General features: G+C 33.0%; 1 non-coding gene across 1 annotated transcript; it reads right to left on the bottom strand.

Annotated features, from left to right (window-relative positions):
• Positions 1–15,427: 15,427 nt before the first annotated feature.
• Trnay-gua (transfer RNA tyrosine (anticodon GUA)) lies at positions 15,428–15,500 on the bottom strand. The gene has a single exon. It is a non-coding gene; the product is annotated as a tRNA-Tyr (tRNA).
• Positions 15,501–22,724: the final 7,224 nt, after the last annotated feature.

The raw sequence follows: 22,724 nt of genomic DNA on the forward strand, positions 1-22,724 counted from the left end.
TCTAGCAGCAAAAGGCTCTATTTAGACGTATAAATTATTTAAGGTACGTTCATTCGCTGCTATATAGGGTCCGTAACGCTCTTGTGATTCCTCTGAGGTTAAAATAGGGAATGGGCTGCGGTGGTCACCTACCATTAGGTGACAGGTATATGTATATGCTCGGGTTTCTTTTTTTTGCATTAAAATGATTTCATAAAGATTGATAATAATTTTCTGTAAATTTTATATTGTGGTAAAAAAGCTTAAAGAATTTTTCTTCTAAGAGTGTTAAGTTTTTTGGGCTAAGTACTAAAAATGTCAAAAAAAGCAATCCATATAATATCGCTTCTGCCATATGTCAAGACTGTCCGTTTTTCTCAAAAAGCTGTACCTTACGTTGTGTGAATCTCATCCACGGTAATATCGAAACAGTACTAAATAATAATCCTCATTTGTCAACAGTTGTTCGTCACAGTTCAAAAAAATTAAAATGCATGTAGTTAAACTTTCAAATATAATTTTAAAAATTAGTAGCAGTGAGATAACTGGACAAATGAAAGTCTCATTCGGTCTGAAGGGTGCCGTAGCTAGTGAAATTACTGGGCAAATAAGACCTTACATCTTAGGTGACGAGCGCAATTGAATCAAGTTCTTCAAGACGAGTTTTTCAAGAATCCTGATCCTCACTGCATTGTTATGGGCAAGGCAGGGCAATCAATTAACATCATCTGAACGACCTGCTCGTCTCGTCCCTTATTTTCATATAAAAAAATAATGTAATTTAAAATTCCTCAAATATAATGTTATTTATAACTCCCTACGTTTGCCTCACAACATTCTTAAAACTCTTAATTTAATTAATATAACATTATTTTCTACAATTCAAAATTTGATTTTCCCACGTAAGAGGAAGAAAAAAAATATTTTAGTCTCACCGAAGTGAAACTCAAAAAGAGAACCAGTATATCAACGGCATCGCTAATAAAGATCATCGTGTAATACAGAAAAAGATTTAATAAAGGAGTAATTAACATTATAAGATCTGTATCTCAAAATAAAGGAACCGATGTTACTATGCCGTAGGTAATTTTCTTTGCTATTTTAATTAAGCGGAAATGCCTGCCGACGCGAATAAATTACCATCATTGTGACATTTCTTATAGCTCATTTCTATTCGATGAACAGGAAAATTTCGTAATTTTGAGCTTAAGAAAGGTTCTGATAGAACTGAAATGAAGGCTTTGATGAATAACATTTTGTTGGGTAATAGTATATTAATTAATATCAGTATAAGTCGACTGAAAATCTTTATATTAAAGATTATTTAATTTTGAATTTGTCAAGAACCTGTCTAAATTTTTTTAATTTCTAATTTTATTAATGTAATTATAATATTTCTAAGAGGTAATTTTTGGTTGATTTACTGTGACATTATTTCATAACATTGTCCACATTATTCCCAAATTTCGTTATCATCAAAATATATTTTAAATATTGATATGACATTTTGTATATTATATCCAATTGTTTAGGTGAAGTGAAGCGCGCAAAACACCAGCTAGTATATACATATTATATAAATTATATATTTATTTTTAAATATTAATTATGATAAAAATATTTCCTCCTTTAATCTTGAAATTACATATACGGCATTTATTATTGAATAGAACTTTGTTTTTAAAAATGCTTTTACATATTAATAAATTCTGTGAATTCAATGAGATCACACAACTTCGTTGAGTGTAGGTATTTGTTATAATAATTATTGGTTTATTTTATTTAATCATTGGTTTATAAAATTCACATGTGAATATGAAATACATTGTAAAAATATTTTAAGCTCTAACAATATCTGAAGTATTTCTAATATCAAAGTTTAATTTCTCCAACCTTCAAACAATCAATATGTGCTCCGGACCATGTGGACCTTGCGGAGGTTGCTGCGGTGGCTGCTGCTGCCCAAACATCATCATCTACACGTGCTGCACCAAGATCTGTCAATTCCACCAACCGAGTATCTCTAAAACATCATGGCTGATTACTTTACTCGGTCCAATTCCTAGTATTTGTGATTGTTTTGTCAATAAAAAAATAAATAAATTAATTGGTAATAATAAATAATTAATCTTCATCATCAATGATGAATCCAACCTTTCTTCCAACCACATACAAGATAGTGGTATTTAAGGCTATGGCATTTCTAAACACTTTAATCCACATCTCCTCTATTAATTTGTGCAGTAAATCTACCTTCATACATCCTCTCTGCATCATCAAGCCAGCTTAATACTGTTAACCTATAATACAATAATTACGTCGCGGTCGATTTGTCAACGCAGAATTCATGACTAGACAATAAGCGGTTAGCAATCAAATAAAATAAATAGGAGAAAATGTTATTTGATAATGTCATGTTATGGATGAGCATGTATCAAATTTAATTTATTGAGGTCAAATTCAGTACCAATTTTACAAATAAAATTCCCTATTTTATGGATGGATGACTTATGTGTCAAATATAATTTATTGTGGTCAAATTCGAAAGTACATGTAACAAATTAAAATATGGGAGCATTTCGAAAATACTGTTTAGTAACATCAAATTCATTGATACATTTTACAAAAAAAATATCTACGTAGATAGATGACTATGTGTCAAATATAATTTCTTGTGATCAAGTTTAATACTACATTGTACTAATAAATATACGTAGATGGATGATCATGGGGTAAATATTATTTATAGTGGTCGAATTTAATACTACATTGTAAAAAGTAAAACACGTAGATGGATTATTGTGTCAAATATCATTTATTGTGGTGTAATTCAATACTACATTATACAAATGAATATACGTAGATGGATGATCATGGGGCAAATAATTTATTGTGTCCCAATTTAATACTACATTGTAAAAAGTAAAACACGTAGATGGATGATTGTGTCAAATATCATTTATTGTGTTGTAATTCAATACTACATTATACTAATAAGTATACGTAGATGGATGATCATGGGGCAAATATTATTTAATGTGGACCAATTTAATACTACACTGTAAAAAGTAAAACACGTAGATGGATGATTGTGTCAAATATCATTTTTTGTGGTCTAATTCAATACTACATTATACTAATAAATATACGTAGATGGATGATCATGGGGCAAATGTTATTTAATGTGGTCCAATTTAATACTACACTGTAAAAAGTAAAACACGTAGATGGATGATTGTGTCAAATATCATTTATTGTGGTCTAATTCAATACTACATTATACTAATAAATATACGTAGATGGATGATCATGGGGCAAATATTATTTATTGTGGTCCAATTTAATACTATATTGTAAAAAGTAAAACACGTAGATGGATGATTGTGTCAAATATCATTTATTGTGGTCTAATTCAATACTATATTATACAAATGAATATACGTAGATGGATGGTCATGGGGCAAATATTATTTATTGTGGTCCAATTTAATACTATATTGTAAAAAGTAAAACACGTAGATGGATGATTGTGTCAAATATCATTTATTGCGGTCCAATTAAGTAATACATGATACAAATAATATTACGTAAGTACTAACTATCATAGGGTTGAAAATTTCACGAATCCTTGATAAATCTCAGTATTATTCAAAATTACTATGTGTGTGTATACATAATATGTTCATTTATTGCCTAAATTAAATGATTCAAATATAACTATATTTATATATATATAGGATTTGATATCACTTATTGAAAGCCAAAAACTTCCACCCATTCCAAAATGTTAGCCTCACAGAAGAACGGGCGCAACAAGCTCAGCGGGTTTTTTTTCATAAAAAATATGGTTACAAAGTAATATCGTACAATTAAACTTATTATTTAATAGCCTGAGTGCGGTCGCTCCATTGCCAATATGTGGTATCATGAAGAAAGTAATTAATGTTATATTAACCTTTTCCACACAAACGTTTCTTAACAGTTCTTTTGAATTTCGTAATACATATTATTGTTTATATTATAAGCATATTAGATTATAAGCAAAAACTACACCTTAATTATGTTACCTAATAGAGATCGGTGATTAGTGATAATGTCCCCTAATTATGCTACTATAACTCTGCAGAAACTGTTAAGTATATTATTTAAAGTGTATTAAAGAGTTTTTTTTTTCATTTATTATTGCTATTTGATTAAGTTGTAGGCGGATATATATGAGTTGACTCTTCATTCAGATCTAGGCTGTTCATAAAAGGCATTAAAGGCATTTAATATCTCAAAATTGATTCCTTTAATATTAATAATTTTTTTGATCTCATTTCTAATATACTAGATACTACTACCGCTTCGAAAACAAATGGCGCTCTGAGAGAGAAGAAGCGGCGCAAGAAACTCTCCCAGCATTCTTTTTTTGTGCTCTTTTCAATAAAAATATACAATATTGTACAATCATTTCTATCGCTATAAAATAATCAAAATCTAGTCCCAGGCTGTCCGATAACTTAGATATTCAGGTGTGGGGTAGGATTTACGACAGAGCCATTTTTTTAGTACACTTTTAAATTTATTTGTAACCTGCCTGAGCAGTGGCTGGGACTTTATTATAAAAGTGTATATATATATACATTTATAAGTGTATACATTTATAAGTGTATATATTTACAAGTGTATACATCTTATTCCGAATCCATGAAAACCCAAATAGTCTTCAGATCACGGCTGTCACATCAACTTTGTATTGAAGTGTCGTCCCCACCGTATGTTTAGTACACTCGAGGGAAATTTCCAGATTGCTTGAACCTTGTTCATGTAATGTAAACCAAACGAGACATGAACCGACAATGTATGGTCAAGATAAACAATTTCAACGTCGTTTTATTGTTCCTTGTGGCTTTTGTTATTGAATATTGGTTGCAACGACCAACTGTGTACAAAATATAACTGGTAAATACTGGTCTTGTATCTATTTATATATTAATAAAGTTAAACTCTTAGATTATGGATTGGTCTCCGCTGCGCTCCAACAAGATATCGTAGGCGTAGTCGCAAAGTGCGGTAACTTTTACTACGCCCAATTGGGCGTACTCGAGCCTGTCTCGAATAATGTGTTACGTTGATGTGTCATATGTTCTGTTAAACTTTCCTAATAATTAATAATAATACTACAAGAAATAAGAAAGACACTGGGATTTGGTAGTGCGGTATCTAGTTGGAGCGCAGCGGACACCAATCCCTGATCTAAGGTTAAACTGTGTCAGATAAATTTAATAATTATTGAAATATTTTAAATTTAATTAATATTGATTTGACTATTTGTTTATGAATGTTGTAATGTGAAACTTTAAAATGTTTGTTTATCTCTTTGTTCTCAATCATATTCAACACTGGACTGATGGATCTGAGTTTTAGTTTTTGTCTATGATAAGTAGGTAACTTTTTTGATGATTAGAAATGACGTGAAGAGCAATACAGTTACCTGATGATGGCAAGAATGATTCTTAAAAACCCAGAATTCTGAGCGGTCTCGCAATTGCTCTCGTAACCTTGATATTTAGCCACTTCTCTGTAATCCAGTAATTTCACTTGCAGATTATTATCAGATTAAGTATATAAGGACTAAATAAGAATAATTTAATTTAAATACTCAAAATTATGGCCTCAAGATTTATATTTAAATGTTAGACAGCTAAGTAAAGGCTGCTCATAAACTTGATATTATTATAGATATTGCTTTGCCCGAATTTTATGCAAATAAAAATTGATATAGAATCTATTCTACATTAACCATTAGTAAATAAATCATAACTTTAATTCTAACATCTATTAAAAGTGTATTCACAAAAAAACAAAATGCTTAATTACTTTAAAACAATATTTGTTATTTTAAAGAAATTAAAAATGCGGGACTGGAACCCGTGACCTCTCGGGTCTCGTCTGTGCGCTCTTACCAACTGAGACAACCGTTCGAGTAACGCATGGATCGTAAATCTTGGTAGGTATGTCTTGTTAAACCATACAGACGCAAACGTTCGGAAAACTCTCTAAAAAACAATAATATTGAAAAAAAAAAATTAACAAAATAACAACCAACTTCAAAAACACTATTCCAAAACAATAGATATAATATGCACTAAAAAGTATAAAAATAATTGCGTATTTTTGTACAATCTAATTCTAGTAACGATTATTATTATTTTTGGAATTGGTTTCCTCCCGCCGCGGCGCCGCTTTCACCTCCTCGCGTCGCACGTGCGACTCAAGCACACCTCACTTACATATGAAGTTACAAACCTATCTTGGCTGACACCGACTTAGAACCTTCTCCTTTTTTGAAGTCGGTTTATAAAAAAAGAAATCATTTAACTCGTTAAAAAAATTGGACTTAAGACTTCAAATTTATTAACTATTCATGGTTAAAATGTATTGATAATAATCACAAAACAAAAGAGACCATTTTAGTTTTTTGTAGTTGTTGCGCCGTCTATTAATCACTAAGTCTGTTACACACATCACGATAAATAACGCTTTGTTTTAGCCCGAACATGTGACATTGATGAAACTCTACGTTAAATATAAACTACATCGTAAAATGCAGAACAAAATCACTGCATGCACTATAAAATCGACGATAAGCCGGCTTTTTCATTTCATTTTATCGCTGTTTAACTATGTAGACGTTTTTATACTTGAGCTCAAATCGGTCGATAGCACTGTTAAACTTTATTTCAATTAAGAATTTACATATTTGTATATCAATTCAAATTAAAATATATTTATTCGAATACTTATAACTATATTTACAGTAATAATAATAATATTGATACACTTTTACACAAGTTATCTTGCCGCAAATTAGGTATAGCCTGTGCTATGCGTTGCAAGACAACGATATATTTAATACGACATACTTACTTAAACATACATAAATACGTATAAACATCCATAACTCTGAAACAAACATCCATATTCATCATATAAATGTTTGCACCTACCGGGATTCGAACCCGGGACCACTAGCTTAGCAGGTAGGGTCACTCACCACTCGGCTATACAGGGTGTCCCAAAGCTATGGGACATGAAGGGAAAGTACCTTAAATATCGAAGATAGGCTATTTTACTGAACGAAGACTTTATGTTATTTTTAAAAGTTAGTACTTCTGCATTCAAAGATTTTCTAAAAGTTACTTGCCTCGTCTGGGAATCGAACCGACTGAAATAAAAAAAAACACCCCTACTTTTATAATGCCAATCGAAAGAATGGCCAAAAACTAATAACTCTTCTTAAGTAACATGGTAATTTAAAATAAAGGAACAACGTAAAATGAATGTTTTCCTACTTGGATTGGTACGAATGGACCGATTAGATGGCCGGCCAGATCCCCGGACCTTACACCATTAGATTTCTTCTTTTGGGGATACGTGAAAGATATGCTATACAAAAAACGTAAAGTAACAAACAGAATTGTGCCATATCATATCGAGTATTCACCATAAAATGATAAGAAAATCAACAGGCAGCATACTCATTAAAAGATTGGCGATTTGAGTAAGACAAGAGGGATCACATTTTCAGCATTTAATGAATTAATTTACAAAAAAATACCCATTTAATTGACTACTCTCTTTTAAAATACTATATTACTTGAGAAGAATTATTAGTTTTTGGCCATTCTTTCGATTGGCATCATAAGAGTAGGGGTGTTTTTTTTACATTTAAGTCGGTTCGATGCCTAGACGAGGCAAGTAATTTTTAGAAAATCTTAGAATGCAGAAGTACTAACTTTTAAAAATAACATAAAGTCTTCTTTCAGCAAAATAGCCTATCTTCGATATTTAAGGTACTTTCCCTTCATGTCCCATAACTTTGGGACATCCTGTATAGGTCGTCAATGTATAGAACACTATGATTACATTAAAATCAAACTATCATTACTGAGAGGCGTACCAAGAATACTGGCAGCATTTCCGCGTTGGAAAGCTAGGCTGATCCGTTGACCGAAATAGCTGCCAGCGCTTGGGTTTCCAGTAGTCCTATTGAGGCACGGAGATAGTACTTTGTATATTCTCCGCGACTCTGGGCCTCTGGTGTCTCAACACCAAACGGCACAAAGATGTAAGACATGATCTGTTTTGATTTGTTAATAATAAATTTATTCAAATTGGGATTTAAAATCACTTATTGAACCTCAAATATTGAAAGATTGTGCCTCAGAGCTGAGAAGAACGGGCGCAAGGAACTTAACTTTAATACAGAATAATAAAGTATCAAATAATAAAGCTTATTACAACATAGCCTGAGGGCGGTCGCTCCATTCCCAGTCTGTGGTATCATTAAGAAAATCATTTATGTTATACTTACCTTTACCACACACGCGTTTTTACCACTTTTGTGTTACAATGGGGCTAATGGAAATCAAAGCAATAGTAGTTTCGTGGATCAGCCCTCTGCCAGACTTACTAACTCAAGGTGAGATATGTAGAGCGTATTTAGTCTTTGCTCAGAATTTACTTACACAAAACTTAGCTGAGTATGATAAAACGCGAACATGAATTTAACATTGGGCTGTCTCAGCATGAGCTCAGCGTAATTTCTGCTGTCAAATGACTATAAAAAGCGAAAACAAATATTATGCTAAGCTTATACACAGCCAAGTTTTACGTCAGTAAAGTCTGAGCAAAGTCTAACTACTATCTATAGATCTTAGCGTAAGAGCTACAATCAAATAACTTGATTATTTAATACCGAACCGGCCCCTTACCGTTAGCTTAGGTTAGGTAGGTATGGAATCCCCTGAGATTTATAGGTTATCCAGGACTTTAAGTAAGCCCTGAGTGTTAGTGAAAATGAAACATAGATTGAGTGTCCCTTGAATTCTGCTAAAAATCCTTCAAGATTTAGGGTTGGAGAGCAAAACAGCCATTATTTCCAGTTTTTTCAAAATACCTATCCATAAAAACGGTAATAATCTCTTTTCATTCCATTATACTATATATACGATTAATCTTTGGTAAAGAGTTTAAATCTGTGAAAATAAAGCAGTGTGAATTAATTTTTAAACATGGTTTACCTACAATGGTAACCATGCGCCCATTGTATAATACCAATATTTTTCCTAAATATTTATTTATTTTAGCAAATAAATAACATCAAACAACTGTTCAGTTCAATACAAAACAGACCTATAAATAATTCAGTAAACATAGCAGAATTATGTCCAAGTTTTCGGTCTCACCACAGGAGTTTCTTTCATACAATTTGTATTGATCGAATCTTGAACATTACGACTCTGTATGTGGTATTGGTTAACTGAATTATATATCTATGGGCGTGGCAGTACTTATTTTGTCTCATTGTTACACATCAGTATAAAATTTCGAGATATTCCTGTTTATATGATCTTTTTTCCTAACCGCCGCGCCGCTGTATCTATACAAACTAGTAGGCTCCATAAAATACACATAAAGGTGTTACACACACTACAGTATAATGTTTATTTTCTTTTTAGTTATTATTTTACTACGTACCAGTGATAGTAAAACATTTCAATAATTCTCTAGTATTATCCGGATTATGCATTGATTCAATGAAATCATACGGGGCAACAAATTCTTGTTATTTTATATTGACATACTTTTACACAAATTATTTTGCCCAAACAAGGCATAGCAGTACTATGGGTGTTAGACAACAATATATTAAATACTTATTGAAGTACAATATAAGCATCCACGACTACCAGGATTAAAACACTGGTCCTGTAGCTCATTAGGCAGGGTCAATAACCACTGTTAAAAATCACCATTGATCATAATATATATAGGGTCTCCAAAATACCTCGATCTTGGTTTTAAAGGAATCCTTGATCTATCTAAATTTGTTAGTAAGATTCCAATACCAATAATCTTAGTAATCGAGTACTTGTATATATCTCCATATTGTAGAAATCATACATTTGCGCGTCGGCCATCTTGGATTTTATAAATTTTTCCAAATTTGTTCTCTACCTACTTCGAGAGCTTTGAAAACGATATCCATATTGTTGAAATCATAGATTTGCGCGGCAGCCATCTTGGATTTTAAAAATGATCCCAAATTCGTTCTCTGCAGCCCCGAGAACATTGAAAACGATATCAATATTGTTGAAATCATAGATTTGCGCGATGGCTATCTTTTCCTTCATCTCATTCCAATTAACGATATTCTGACAAACTTGGAAATGAATCTGTTTCCTTTCATAGCTTTCTGTCGCTGTCATTCTTTATAAGTGGACCCAACCGCATCGCGCTCCCTTGGGAACTCATAAAAATTTATAGCCTTGACAATGGATGTGCAAAATTTTATGATGATCTGTTTATTAATTACGGCTTCATAGCTTAGTTTAGGACGGTACGTCTATATACCATGGGCAGCAGGAATGGAAATGTAATATTTTTTTACATATTTGAGATGAAAATATTATGCTCTTTGGTTGAAGGTTTCTAAGTCTTTAAATACAGCATGGGGTCTTTACATATCAACTTGTTGGTATCCCGTGGAGAGAAATTATTGTAAGTAATATTTAATATCGTTTAAGTGATTGCGGCAATATCGAAGGCTTTCATCAGGACAATTCCACGTTGTTTATACTCCATTAAAATATTATATCCCCTTAATAATACTCATCAGCTTTTTATAAGTCAATTATAAACCAGTTTTTGTATAATTATATAAATATTCTTCTGTGTTATTGTAATGCATGTTTTCTCGTTATTTTTTTCTCTTAAAGAGTCAAATCAATGTGGATGATTTTTTATGTACTTTTTCCAGAGTTCTCAGGGTAATAGCTCACGATGTAAATAATTGTTACAACAATTTTGGTTGTAGTTTTAAAAGAATTGCAACGATAAGCCAACCAAGTCCTTATATAATATGTGAAACTTATTATTTGACATCATATATTTAGACAAAAGGGCCACAATAAGGACCTTCTTTCAAAAATGAGGTGAACATTTCTCATTATGTCACCGTCCGGGTAGGTGTGGTGTGTATCCAAATTTTTACAAGAGAAAATAAATTTTTTTGACAAAAAGTTTCAAAAATTTAAGCATAGTTTTATCAGTTTTCACAATTCATGTATGCTTATTTGCAACACCATAGAAATACCTTTTTTTTATAAAAAGCACGTGACATGTCAGTTGAATTGTACTACGGAAGAAAGAACTCTGAGAATACCACATATTATATAAGTAAAAAGCTACACAGTTGTATAGATTTCGTTCATTCATTTATCTAAAGACAGATATTGAAAATGGCGGTCCTCTTATTCGTCTCTCGCTCACATTGTCGTATATTTTCGCACGCATTTGGAAGGACAACATAAAAAGTCCGCCATTCATCTCATGTTGACTGTAGCTGTCACGGGTTTTTGTAATAAAAGTCATCTATTCTGCTGTTTTTGTTACGTTTTATTGTTACTTTATTGTTATTTTCTGATATCTTCATGATGCTATCTTGCATAGACGCGACTAACGGCCGTTCCCAATATACTATCTGCAGATAGAGATAAATTACTACCTTCTACTGTCAGTTATTAGCTGTCAATAATCTGAAGCTGTCCCAATATACCCGATAAGTCATTCTTATCGCCTTACATTGGGACGCGTGAAATGCAATCTCCATACGAACTTCTATCGCTGGTAAGCTATACGTTAACCTATAGACAGACAGCGTGTACGGATAAGGTGAGTTACCGTCGATAAGTTTATTGGGACAGAAAAGTCAACGATAGTTACGATTTTTATCTCAAGTAAGAGATAGATTGAATATTGGGAATGGCCGTAAATGTATTTATATTTCTTTTTCTCTTCAAGTGGCCCTAAGGATTAATTTTAGTATGTAATTTTACTTTTGAACATGATTTTAACCAAATCTGGTGACACAAGTAAAATTTATAACTGTATTTAGTTCTAGCATTATTATGCACACCGTACAGTTGTAATATAAGTTGCCATTTTCAATCCCTATCTTCAAATGACTGTGTTATATAGTACACCAACTAGTAAGACAAGTTCACGTACGAAAAGCAATATGTAAGGAATTTTCGTAAGCATTCCTGTTAGCTCAGGTACGACATCAAGCATTCTATGCTCGCAAACGAGCCTTTAACGCTTCGTTGGTCCACACCGCTGAAAATTTTCGTCGCGGAAACTGCCATGTTATTACGGAAGGTTGGTCTTGGCGTCTCGGTTGGAAAGGGGATGAATTCAACTAGGAAGGCAATTTCCCCTTTATGACGTGCTATGGACGTGCTATGCCGTGTATTAACCAGACGGTGACCATGCGTTTTCGATATTGAGTTTTATTGTCTATTATACGTATGGGCCTGTGTTTTATTTAAGTGTATAAGGTTTGCGTGTAACTTCTAGAAATTAGAAAATAGTTATCAATTGTCTTTATCAGGAATTTGCCAGCTAATCTGTTGATTTTTATATGTATATAAAACCCAATTTTTCGCTAATAATGAATCTTTGATGGTTTTTTTATTATGCTTAATATAATACATGGTGCAATTTTTTATAATAAGACCACACCTTTAAGTGAATTAATAGCAGATGCAATTTAATTTATTTTGATATCTTCGCCAGCTAATGTGAATGGATTTTAATTAGATTATTTGTATTTTATTAGTGTTACACATTTATTTAAAAAATACTTTCCTCAATGTTGTTTTTATCGGTAATATCTTTATTACTCTTCTTGTGCTTATTTTATTAATATTAATATATTATTAATCAAAAATAATTAAAAATTAACTACTTAGCATAATATTGAAGGGCATAAACAAAATGAATTGATGGTCACAGCACAACTACAGATTAAATTTTTCTTTATTCGTCTCAGGTTCATGGATAACATTGTTTTAACGGGATTATATTTTAACATGGATATTACAGGTAACTTGTTAATTTAATCTTCTTTCTGTACGTGCCGCCTTTATAATACTTAATGATTTTATTAGACATTGAGCACATTTTTTGAGTTTATATAAAATATATGCATTTTCTTATAATAGTGAATAAAATAATTGTATATGAATTAAGTTTAAAATATTTTTTTTTGATAGTGCCATTCAAAATAGACTGCCCCAGACCTGAGAAGAACGGAAGAATCTCAATAAAGGTCAAACATTATTTGATTTTTTTCCTTAGCAACACTGACGATATCTAGAGCCGGTTTTTTCCTTCGCTTATACTGAGAAAACTACTGAACGGATCGGAATAATACTTAGACCATATGATGCGGCGTGTTTCGAAGAAGGGCTTAGTATATGATATATTGGTGATTACTTATGAGGAACCTATATTTTTCGGAGTTAGAAATACCTGTGTATTCGCAAAACAAATAATTATGTCAATGACATTTCGTTACACATGACAATAATTCATACAATGAGCGGGCGCGGGGTACTTAATTTATATGGCAATACAACGTTTGCCGGGTCTATACTTGTAGTAAGTATATCATTGAAATTACAATTCACGCGTCCCAATATATGGCGATAAGAATGACTTATCGGGTATATTGGGACAACTTCAGATTATTGACAGCTAATAACTGACCGTAGTAGGTAGTCATTTATCTCTATCTATAGATAGTATATTGGGAATGGCCGTAAGAAAAATGCGATTCACTCGATTGTATGAAACGTGATGTCATTGATACATTGACAGGTGACGGCTATAATCCTGTAAAAGACTATTTCAAACTTAAGTCAAATAACTGCACTTGTCGTATTTAATTATATTTCAATTTTTACTAAGGCAAACCCGCCTCTAATTACGTAGTCTTTACAGTATTCTTATGTAGTTTTTTACCAGTGGGAGGCTCCTTTGCACAGGATGCCGGCTAGATTATGGGTAACACAACGGCGCCTATTTCTGCCATGAAGCAGTAATGTGTAATCATTACTGTGTCTTGGTCTGAAGGGAGCCGTAGCTAGTGATATTACTGGGCAAATGAAGTCTCATTTACATCAACGTTAAGTCTAACGTCTTGCTGTTTTGGTTTTGTCTCAAAGTGACGTGCCGCTCAGAATTTTTCATTATAGTTTTGTAATAAAATATGCATCTTATAAATAATTTGAAAAGTATTTCTTGTTCACTTTCAGTATCTTATAACGAAACAATATCGGGGAGAAAGCATTTATGTTCACAGACTAAATTTTGGGGTTGTTCGTCGTAATATTGTCGTTCCCTTCACGAATGCTCCAAATTCCTGAAATGTCAGAGGAGACCAAGCATGATGAAATTAGGCGCCAATAATTTTACAATGAAGACACTTTCGTAGACTAATAATATTTTATATTACTTTATTTTATCCGTGTTTGTTTTTTTTTTTTTTTATGAAAAAAAAAGGGACGAGACGAGCATGACGTTCAGCTGATGGAAATTGATACGCTCTGCCCATTTCAATGTAGTGCCACTCAGGATTCTTGAAATACCCAAAAATTCTGAGCGGCACAACAATTGCGCTCGTCACCTTGAGACATAAGATGTTAAGTCTCAATTGCCCAGTTATTTCACTAGCTACGGCGCCCTTCAGACCGAAACACAGTAATGTTTACACATTACTGCTTCACGGCAGAAATAGGTGCCGTTGTGGTACCCATAACCTAACCGGCATCCTGTGCAAAGGAGCCTCCCACTGGTAAATAAGTCTGGTATAAAGAAATCTGTAACAAACGCCAATTGAATTGAAGTAAATCACAGTAACTTAAACTGACGAGACTAAAAACATGAGACGCAGATAATGTTTTATCTTCATGTTTTTAAATTTTAAGTAAGAAGTAAGGGTCCAGCATTATAGCTTTCGTAAGCTTGCAGCTGTCAACATGGCTGCTAAGTATCTAGACTGGTTGGGTTGAAGCCTAGACCTGCAATGCAAATACTTTTGTAGATTCTTTTGAGATTTCGTGCTAACGGAGAATACTACCCGGAATGTTTTGAATATATAGGCATTCCAGCGGATGGGTAGAATCCTGGAGGTGTTGCAGACCATCAAACGAAGAAACTTGGAACAAAACAGGACGAAATTCGTTGAGCTGATGGCTTATCTTCAGTAGGCTAAGTGCGTTTATACACAAATAAAATTTGAAAACAAAATTTTATGAACGATGCGGGACTCGAACTCACGAGCTCTCGCGTTCCGTGCGAGTGCTCAGCCAACTGAGATAACCGTTCGATTGGCGTATCGTCATAAAATCTTGTAGGCTTTGTTCATCTCTCAGGTTGTGGCTTCATCTACAGGATCTACTTTACGATTGATAACCTGTTCAACCCCAATATTTGCATATTAGGAAATTGACTTGAGATGTCGCTCTTGTAAATCTAAACAATTTGTTATGTTTTAAAAGTGATAGCCCTCACTTCTAGGATTAACACACAAATAAAATTTGAAAACAAAATATTATGAACGATGTGGGACTCGAACCCACGACCTCTCGCGTTACGTGCGAGTGCTCTGCCAACTAAGATAACCGTTCGAGTAACGTATCGTTGATAAATCTTCGCTATGCTTTGTTCAACTCTCAGGCTGATGCTTCATCTACAGAAAATATAAGGTCCAGTTGAACTAAGCCGCAACAAGACGTATGTAAGGTTCCTAACGGGAATCGAAGCTGCTCACTGTTACTTGATAAGCATATACTTGAATAAGGGGTCGTGAAATTATGAAAAAAGCTAACCCTTCATGTCCCTGTAATATTTATACGGTGATAAATAGCAAGGATAAGATGAAACGACTCTATCGCCGCGCTGTACAAACAGACAGATATTTGTTTTCATATTCCTCCCCTTCTCGTATTATTTGCCAGGTGTCTTTATGTCATGTTTATTACCTGGACTGGTTTAATCCGCAAACGGAACAGCGTATATATTATTTCGTATGAGAATGTTTCCTTCTACAAAATTATTATACTTCCAACGAACGATAGCAATTATGAATATCTTTTTTTTATAAAGATTAAGAAACAAGATGTCCACTTGAATAATCATGATGACGGTGAGTGACGGGCGTTTTCATTATCCGATCTCTAAATTTGGTATAGTTTGTTTTCTACTGTAATCCGTCAATAGATCTTGAATTCAAATTTCAATATGTCAATCTTAATTTCCAAATACTTAAAGTTTAGAAAACGCTAAGTGTCTTATGATTAATCAGTTTTAAATTTAATTTAATTAAAATTAAATTATTACTATAAATCTCTTTTTTTAAAGCATGGATTTTATTTACTATGATAAAACAGTTATATGTCAAATTGTATACATGCACTAGCTGACCCAGCAAACGTTGTATTGCCGATATTAAAATCGCGATACATAAGTAACTGTTGATTGTAGATGGGTGAAAATTTGACATTGTATGTATTTATTAATGCTGACTCATAATCAAACAAATTAAAAAAAATTAAAAAAAAAATTTAGTGTGGACCACCCTTAACATTTAGGGGTATGAAAAATAGATGTTGTCCGATTCTCAGACCTACCCAATATGCACTCAAAATTTCATGAGAATCGGTCAAGCTGTTTCGGAGGAGTTCAATTTTTAACACCATGACACGAGAATTTTATATATTAGATTATATTAAATAACTCATCCGCTCATCCAGGACTAAAACCAGATATTTTAAAGTATTGTTTTTGCTTTATTCAATAGACATCTATTATGATAGATAAATTATATTTTTTAAACCTTAAAAACCTTAACTTGAATAAAGTTAAATTAATCATAGACGAATTAAATTCTCTTTTCGACCTTCTTTAAATTGGCATACCAAAACCGTTCTAAAAAGTTTCTTGAGACATTCAAGAAACTTTCCGCCTCACCTAGTTACTTGTGGAAACAAATGCCAGCTGATGTATTTCCGAACAGCATCACAGTATTATACTTTTCATCAGGTCGTCCGTTAGCCATCTCTAATAATAAATAACCTCTAAAATACTAGAACGTATAAACTACTATTTGTGTCGTATTATAAATAATAGAAACAAAGACAATTATTAATAGAAAAAAAACAGATTCACAGTTAAATTAACAATTTGTCAATAATATTGTTGTAGGTGTAAGCATATCAATATCACACACATATCATAAACTTTTAAAATAACTACAAATAACTGATTTAGTATTTTTTCTTTACTTGTGACATGGAACCTTGTTACCAATCAATTGTCATAATTTTACTACAGTAGGATATTCCCCATAGATTGTTTATTAGAAATACCGTCCCTGAGGACAGGAGGATTGGTGTGCAAAGAAATCATTTCTTTAAGAGATGCGGTTCCGATGATGAATTGTGATTGTCATTACTTATTAACCGTTTGATATGCAAAACGGCACCAGTCATCGAATTTATTTGAAAAACAAGCAGTACTCGTGACTTTGTCTTCTGTATTTATCATCAATATAATTGTGATACAAGTACAAAAAATATATTAAAACGCTCCGTTACTTTTTACTGGCGAAAATATTTAAAGTACAGTGTGTCTATATACACAATGAATCAGTCTATTGGGAAGTAATAAAACAAGTCGTTAAATACATTTATTGCCCACGAAAACTCCCAAACTAGTATAAACAAGTGATTGACCCACATCTTGTATCAAAGGAGCTCTGATGCTTAGTTGGCAAAAACATTTCGAATCGCTACAACTTTTTTCCCTAGATGCCGACCGTCGCGTTCCCTTGGACGGTTCAACAAATAACCGGCCTTACGGGACTACCGAACATTTCCTTGTTAATTCCAGATACTGCGTGAATTATTCTTGTTTGTTTACTAAATTTCGGTGTGAAATTATGACGTTTTGAATCGTGTTGTATCCGAGGATGAATAAAAAGTAATGCCAAATAAAAACCAGTCATGTGTACAACTCGGAGTCATTAAAAAGAAACGATACTAAGTAAAATGCCAACTCCTATAAAATTTACATATTTTATCCTTGCCTTTTGTAGCGGTACTAGTAATGCACACACTTTCAAATTTTCAGTCTTGCACTATGGTTTATGAGTTACAGCTCGATTACAGACGGACAGACATAGTAACATTGGTTATCCTTCAAGTGAGGAATCCTTAAAATACTCCCAGGTTAATATTTATGATATTTTTGCTCAATTTTAAGTAGGCATTATGAGTAACATTTGTAATAATAGCGAATAATTAAAATAAAATCATGCTAGATTTGATAAGATTTGATTTGATTTATTATTATCTGTCCAAGTAGGCTTAGGTCTTCTACACATACAAAAACAAGGGATAAAGAAAGCCACCTAAAACTCTCCTCTCTTTTGTTCGTTAGCTTTATTTCTAGATGATAGATAGATTCTTTTATTGGTAGATGATGGGTACCACAACGGCGCCCATTTCTGCAGTAATGTGTAAGCATTATTGTGTTTCGGTTCGAAGGGCACCGTAGCTAGTGAAATTACTGGGGGCAAATGAGACTTAACATCGTACGTCTCAAAGTGACGAGCGCAAGAATAGAGCCGCTCAGAATTTTTGGGTTTTTCAAGAATTTGGAGCGGCACTTCATTGTATTGGGCAGGGCGTACCAATAACCATCAGTTGAACGTCCTGCTCGTCTCGTCCCTTACTGTCATTAAAAAACGGCATTACTATATAAGCCTATTAAAGGCTTACTTCTTAGGTTTTTCTCATTTGCATCAATTCTGGAAAGATTCATCCCACTTCTGATTGTGAAATTGATCTTGGATGATAATTATGCCCTTTCCTAACACACCACATTCTCCTTGTCAACTCACATCCATGCTCCATGAGCAAATAATGACGATCTATATAGCCCAGTGAATAAATATCCCGGATTCGAATTCCGGTATGGATTCATGGATTTTATTATGGAATTTATATTAGTTATTTATGTATGTTTAATCAGAAAATTTATTGACATAGGCGTTATTTCGCGGAAATCCATAATTATCCAAATTTTTCTAGTTATCTTGAGTGTAAATTCCGCTAATATTTGTCTTATAATAATATGGATATGTCTTTGGATGTGTTTAAGTATGCAGATCGTTAATTATATCGTTGTGTGACACCCATAGCACAAGCGATTAATAGTTTGAATTTGTTTTATTATAAACTACCTAAGCATTTCCTTTTCGATCTTTTTCTGTATGTGTTATAAAAAAAGCAATACATATAAATACAACGTGTCAGTTGAACCAAACCTTCCACGACAAAGCACACAAAGACAATGCTATCGTATATCCAGTATATGCGTGTGTGTCTCCAACAAACAAAGTGAACTCGGCCCAGCTTCATTAAGCTACACGTATTACCTGATATTGCCACCCAGGCACTAACAATAAGCGAAAAGGGAAACAAAGGGTCGGAAATCCTAACGAATCGTATAATATAGTGTCTCACCGTATCAGCCGGCCGATGCTTTATTTGTAACTACTCGTATAGTTAAAAGGGTTTTACTTTGTCCGTTTTTGTGCCTTTAGGTACGCCATTACGAGAATAGATATATATTAGTATAGTAGTTATTGGGCCATTGTCGTAAATATCTTTCGGTGTGATATGGAGTTTCTGAAATGTAAATCTTTCGGGTTATTAAGATTTATAGTCGCAGTCTTATGTCGCCAATATAAATTATGATACAGTAAGAGTTAGAAGTTTCATACAAAAAAAAATGTATTTACGTAATAATATTACTTCAAAAGTCTTAAAGGTCGTAGTATATTTTGACTTTTTTTTTAGTTTATTATTTTTTTCGTGTGGTTTTGAATACTTTTGATTACATAGCATCAAATTACTCTAATCTAAATGAACGCGTTTCTGTGATAAGCTGGTCAAAGTTCTCCACAAAGATCGGTCCTGCGCTGCCCTTATCCAGCTATTCTGGCGATCGTGACCAGATTATCAGTCCTACTATGTGTGGGAGGAAGTCTACGTCTACGGTCTTGTGGGAGGCCTACTAAGTACGTACGTGGTCGCTATTCGAGGCCTTTACTGCCCTAACGACCATCTAACCTTCGAGCTATGTTCCTGCCCTGTCAGTGACGGACTAGTGAAATTTAATATATTTTACTTACAAATTATGAAAATAAAAAAAATTACTAAAAATAATTTTATAAAATCTTTAATCTTACTTCAAGACTTTTTCATGTAATTAATTTTGTCTTTTATTTTTTTATTGATGAAAGAGCAAAGTGTCACTTGGAATCTGCTATTGACTAACTTATTACTGCGTTATTTTAAAATAATTTTCGCTGATTATTTTATCACTAGCAAATAAATAAACAAAAAATTAAGATTAAGTCAGCTCATCTCAATATATATCATATATTCACACCATTCTGTTTTTAACCGGCTACAAAGCGATATTTCAATATAAAAATATGTAATTATTAATAAAAAAATAATGTATACTTTAAAAAAAATATTATTACGAAAAAATATTGCATCTATATACTCCGAAATAAGGTTATTTTTGAATAGAAATAGAACCAGGCATGAGGCTAATTCTCTAGTCATACCCTTATCATGCAGCAAACAAAAACATTAGATTTAAATTATCTTTTTAAACATAACTTAGTGTATACCTAAATGACATGTTCTGCAGATTGCCCCGGCCAGAATACAATAAATGAACAATAAATTCAGATGTTAACCCTACACCTGCGCCGCGGTCAACAGGGCCCGGTCGTAATTCAACAGAATTGCACCCGGAGGCAACAAAATACACCAAAAACAAATTCAACGCTCATTGCTTATGGAATTCATTAATATTACGAAGGCTTTTGTTTATTAACAAGTTCATTATCAACTGTCAAGTGAGGGAATAGTATAAAACAGGAACGTAAATTAATGTCACTATTGCTGTAGGAATATCGTAAACATCGTTTGTCATTAGAACTAGCTATAGTCATAGATAACAATGAATTGAGTTTTAGGTAACCAGATGTAAAATATGTTTTCCTGGCCTTAATCTTTACATATAAATAAAAGAAACAACTAATAAGGTAACGTAACATAATAAAGACTCCATTTCATTATTAATATACAATACTGAGATTGAAATCATAAATCAATTCATCGTGATGTATTTTTGCAATTAATTGTTGGTTTGCGTTTCTGCGTTCAGAAATTTAGTTCTAAGTTTGAGCGGATTGTAATTGTAAAAAATTTCTTCAGGCATTATGATCTCCTATTATTTTTTACAAACGTCTAGACTCCAAGCGATATGCATTTAATTAGTCAAATTACGGGTTAATTGATAGGCTTCGTTACATGGAAAGGCTTGTAATTAAATTAATTACTTTAAGGGGTTACTTTACGTTTACCTGACATTCGATACTTCAATTGTGTCAGTATTTACCGTTGCCACAACAGGCCTATGGAGTTCCGCAAGGATTTAGATCTAATTGGGGACGCAAATAATAATAAACGTACGTGTAAGGGTTAGCATTTGCTTTTGATAGAATCGAATTTAATCTTGGAATTATGACGTTAATGAATCGATTTATTGATCGGTTTTCTAATGGTGCAAAATGTTATGTCGTAATAATTTAAATGTTCTTGTAGTACTAATTTGTATTAGCTTTAGACTATTTCCTCAAAGGGTATAAATATATCCCCAATAGTCCGGTCCTTAGTTGCGCTTAGTAGATTTATAAGCGGTACCTTCCCACAACCTTTTAAAGATATATTAATGGACTTATTAATTATAGTTAGTACAATAACGGTGCTTTGTATTATTTGCAGACTATACAGAATAATCAAAATACACTTTCTTACGAATTTTTTTATAGATAATTGTGGTATGTTTTTATCAATTAATATTTCATTGATGGCTCGATTGCATAGTCTTGAATAAATTATGTGTCTTCTACCGCTTTTATAAAGGTAAATTTTCCAATAAGCTGTTGTCCTACTGCTGTATTCTAAGATAGAAACACACGTCATAACTATGAACGAAGACATATATGGACGTGTGACGCTCCTGCAAACTGAGAATTTCAAGGAGCTTTCTTCCAAGTACTTACATACTGAGGAAAGGAGGAAAGACTGCAGTATTCCAAGTTAATACTATATTTGTATATTCAAAAGAGCGTGTACACCCGAAAGGCCTGCAACGCTCCTGTTATTCCACTTTACAAGAGAGATGCGTGGCACCTTAGTATCACTTATGAACAACTGATCCGTAGGCTTGCTCGTCCTATACCATAAAAAATAGAGAGAGAGAGGAGTAGACAGTAATTTGACGCATTATTTCATAAATTATCTTGCCCAAACTAGGCTATACTATGGGTGCAAGACAACGATATATTTAATACATTATTACTTACTTGAACATCCATGAATCGGAAACAAACATACATATTCATCATATAAATGTTTGCGCCTACAGGGAATCGAACCCGGGAATTCTAGCAGGGTCACTCACCACTGGGCTATATGGGTCGTCAATGTAACCCAAGATAGACCGTCCTAATGGATTTTGTTATGACTGGCGCAAATTAATTGAGATCTGGTTACACGCTTCATTACCATCCAGTTTCATAACAATGACAGTGTCTTCATTTTGTCATACAGACATCGAAAATCGTTTCAAGAAAATCACATGCACTTTCCATCTGAAACGGAGATGTTCAATTCAAACATGATATTTACTTTAGATTCGATCACATCTTGCAATAAAATTGCAACTTTATAGCTACTAAAAATTTTAATGGGATGAAAGGG

This window comes from Leptidea sinapis, chromosome 8 (assembly GCF_905404315.1).
Source record: "Leptidea sinapis chromosome 8, ilLepSina1.1, whole genome shotgun sequence".
NCBI classification, from domain to species: domain Eukaryota; kingdom Metazoa; phylum Arthropoda; class Insecta; order Lepidoptera; family Pieridae; genus Leptidea; species Leptidea sinapis.